Source organism: Hylobates moloch, unplaced genomic scaffold, assembly GCF_009828535.3.
Source record: "Hylobates moloch isolate HMO894 unplaced genomic scaffold, HMol_V3 SCAFFOLD_23, whole genome shotgun sequence".
Taxonomy (NCBI): domain Eukaryota; kingdom Metazoa; phylum Chordata; class Mammalia; order Primates; family Hylobatidae; genus Hylobates; species Hylobates moloch.
Genome location: NW_026652298.1, coordinates 4,774,526 through 4,778,943, shown reverse-complemented (window position 1 = coordinate 4,778,943; position 4,418 = coordinate 4,774,526).

The window sequence follows — 4,418 nt, the reverse complement described above, 5'->3', positions numbered from 1 at the left end:
GTCTATGGCTGAGCACGGTGGCTCATGCCTGTAATCCCAGCACTTTGGGAGGCCGAGATGGGTGTATCACTTGAGGTCAGAAGTTTGAGAACAGCCTGGCCAACATGGTGAAACCCCAACTCTACTAAAAATGCAAAAATCAGCCGAGCATGGTGGCACAAGCTTGTAGTCCCAGCTACTAGGGAGGCTGAGGCTGGGGAATCGCTTGAACCTGGGAGGTGGAGGCTGCAGTGAGCCAAGGTCGTGCCACTGCATTCCAGCCTGGGCAACAGAGCAAGACTCCATCTCAAAAAAAAAAAAAATTGCCTGTGCACCAGACTTTCAAAATACATGCTAAGAAAGACATCCAATACAATCAACAATTGAAACATAAATTTGCTAAATATGGAATTTATTTTATAGAAGCTGAGGACCCTAATTAGACTTACTTAAATTTTTACACAGGAATATGTATATATGCATGTGAGTAGAACAGAAAAAAAAAAGAAAACATGTGTTAAGAATGGATGATTATGAGAGAAAACCAGTTAGAAATCTTGAAAATAAGAGATATAGCTATTAAAATATTCAGTAGATGAGCTAAACCCTCAACTGGATACAGAGATAGAATTATGAAATAGTATATAGTTCTGAGAAATTCAGTCATAATGAAGCATACGCAGACAGATAAAAACCTTAATGAGCAGTGAGGAGCCATGTTGGAGGCTCTCAGCCTCTTCTTCATTGATATTCCTGAAGAAGAGATCAGGCTGGCTGCTGTGTCTCAGGCCTGAAATGCCAGCACTTTGGGAGGCCAAAACAAGTGGATCCCTTGAGGTCAGGAGTTCAAGACCAACCTGCCAACATGGAGAAACCCCGTCTGTACTAAAAATACAAAAATTAGCCAGGCACGGTGGCATGTGCCTGTAATTCCAGCTACTCCAGGATGCTGAGGCAGGAGACTTGTTTGAATCTGGGAGGCAGAGATTGCAGTGAGCTGAGACTGCACCACTGCACCCCAGCCTGGGTGACAGAGCAAGACCCTGTCTCGAAAAAAAAAAAAATACTGGGCGTGGTGACTCACGCCTGTAATCCCAGCACTTTGGGAGGCCAAGGTGGGCAGGTCATGAGGTCAAGAGATAGAGATCATCCTGGCCAACATGGTGACACCCCATCTCTACTGAAAATATGAAAATTAGCTGGGCGTGGTGGCGCATGCTTGTAGTCCCAGCTACTCGGGAGGCTGAGGCAGGAGAATTGCTTGAACCTGGGAGGTGGAGGTTGCAGTGAGCTGAGATTGCATCACTGCAGTTCAGTCTGGCAACAGAGTAAGACTACGTCTGAAAAAAAAAAATAGAAGAAGAAGAGATAAAGGAAGATTGTAGAGAAGAAGTAAATAAAGAGTTAAAGGCTGAATCAAAAGGGATAGGAGTTCTCGGATGGAAAATGTATTCTAAAGGGTAAAAATAAAAATAAGTATATCCACACTTAGATATAGTGTAATAAAACTGCAGAACATTGGAGAAAAGAATTTTTAAGTTTCTAGAGTGAAAAGACAGATTACTCTGAAAAAAATAGCCATTGATATGAAATAGTTATTGGTCTGGCAGCAGATTTCTTATTGACAACAATATATTCTGCGGAAAACTGGAATAATATCTTCAGTGTATAGGGAAAATGACTATCAACAAGACTTTTTATACCCAGACAAACTATCATTCAAGAATGAGGGCAAAATCATGGCATTTTTCAGACATACAAGACTAAAGGAGTTTACCATCCATAGATCCTCAATGAAAGAACTGCTACTTTACTTCAACCAAAGGAAAAGAAAACTCATGGAATTAAAGACACAATTGTAAACGCAGAAATCAACTTTTAAAGTTTATAAATTTGATTAAAAACTGAAATAAAATAATCATGAATTGTATGTTTGTGTGTATACATATGTTTTAGAAAAGGTAAAACTAAAACTAAATTTTGACAATATACAATAGGAGGTGATGTTCAAAGAGTAGTTAAACTATGTTCTTTCATTTACTTAGGAGGATGGAGTAACTTTACACTTAGAATAATTCAGCTAGTTTTAAAAACACTAAACCACAAAAAATAAAAAAACTTACTAAATAAAAAAGAGAATGGATAAAGGAAACTTTGTCATCCTTTTTAATTGTTTCTACCTTCTACTGAATTTGTAAGTAAAAAAAATTTTAAAAGATAGTGGGAGACATAAATTAAAATATATCAGTAATTATGAGAAATGTTAAGTGGACTCACAAAGTCTGTAAAAGCCCCAGTTGCCTCTGCAGTGGCTGAAATACAGAGAGCAGAGATTATTTGAGATGGTGCACATGAGGTGTTAGATACAGATCTTGACATTGCATTTTCAGAGAAGTTATCTTCAACTTACCATACAGCAGATGCAGATTAACCAAGTTGAAACCGAGGACCACTTTGATGGTTTTGATCATTGGATTATCCACCTACTTCATAAACCTACACCTTCTTGTCCCCTATTTGAATTGTGAGAGCCTACAGTAATGTATGCCTTTTAAGCAAACAGTGAAACATTTTAGAAAGAGGACAAGAGATTCAAGTTGCGAGTAGGAAAGGAAGTCAATAAATGTGGGTAGATATTGCCAAAATTAAATTAAAACCATTTCAGAACATTCACTGTCTTTTGGTTGATTTTAGCATTTGATTGAGAAAAGATTTGATTGGTGCTACAGTTTGAATATATGTGTCTCCCCAAAATTCATATGTTAGAACCTAAGACTGAAAGTTATAGTATTAAAAGGTGGGACTTTCAGGAGATGAGCAAGTCATATGGGCTCTGTCCTCATGAATATCAGTATCTTTATAAAGGGCTTGAGGGAACTAGCAAGGCCCTTTTGCCTTTCCATTTTTCTTGCCAACTGAGGACACTGTGTTTGCCCTTTCTGCATGAAAAGATGCAGCAATAAGGCACCCTCTTAGAAGCAGAGAGCAGCCCCCATCAGGCACCAAATCTGCAGGTGCCTTGATCTTGGACTTCCTCCAGTACTGTAAGATAATACATTTCTGTTGTTTACAAATGACCCAGTCTCAGGTATTTTGTTAAAGCAGCACAAACAGACTAAGACAATTGGGATAGTGTGCCACCACTCATTATGGAGGGCCCTCACTGCAGAGTTCATGTACATCCCTTCTTGGGAGACTGGCTTGCCTCTTACCTGTAGCCCATTCACTCTTGCCTTTCATTAAGCATAAGCCTCTGGTCAAATCAGCTGTGGCAAAAGCAGCTAGCTTGGTTGCACTCAGTGGCAGTCATAAACGTTATAGCAACTTGGGCAGATAAATGCCATTTGTAGCCTTTTTCCCTTAAAGAGGCAGAATGACTGACAGGCTTTCAAAGGCCTTGTGACCATTCTAGTATACCTTGGCTTCTCTCTAGTCCATGGCATGGCCTGAGCATGCTGATTGCCTGCGCTGGAGGATTTCCCCCACTACATCTGATGCAAACCTGACTTGGATGAAAAAGTGGTAAGAGACAGTAAAGAGGAGGACTGGTGTAAAACACATTGTTACTATTTTAACAGCTGACAGCAGAATTTCCCTTAGGGAAGAAGCAAAAAAGAGTGGATCCCCACAGCCTAGAGGTACTGACACTAAGGTTTTATGAAAGAGAAAAGAAGAATTATGCATGAAGAAGGAAGGGAATTTGTCTCTCTCTTGGGAAGAAAGGTCATTTGATCTCAGCCTAGTGATACAGTGCTGCTTCTCCAGCTGTCTATACAGCCTGTTACTTCTGGTGTTCTGTTCTTCATGTGAACAGTTCCTACTTACATAATGACCTCTAGGCTAGAACTTCCTAGGTCAGTTATACATCAAGATCTAAGCATTTTGGAAATGGAGATGTTAGCAAGTTAATCTAGGCAATTAAAATAATGTTCCATTTCCTAGACTGAATAGGGTGGGAAAGATGAGACAGCAGAGGAAGAGAGGAACCAGCAAGATGTAGCGAGGCTGGGTTCAGGTAAGGTGACCAGTCATGAAGCTCAAACCACTCACTGGTGGGTTAGCTGGGAACATTTCAAAGACAGTGATGGTTGTGATTTAATTTGCAGTTGTTTGTGTTGTTCCATTGCAAATGTGTTTTCCGTCACCTTCAAACAAACCCAAAAGCTTCAGCAAAGTCTACCTTGCTCTCAAACCCCTAGGATGAGTGAGGTTTTACTAGGTGGAACTCAGAAAAGGAGCTAATATTATGTCTGGGTGAACCCAGTACAACCAGAAGCAGTGTCCTAAAAAGCAAAGATGTGATTTTGAAAGGGCAGACATCTCGGAGATTGATTTAAAATTCTACAGGTTGGGAAATTTAAGGGTTCTAGGCACCTCCGATCTTGGCAATCTGATGCCAGAAAACATTCCTCTTCTGCTTGCAAAATGGGAGCAAAAAA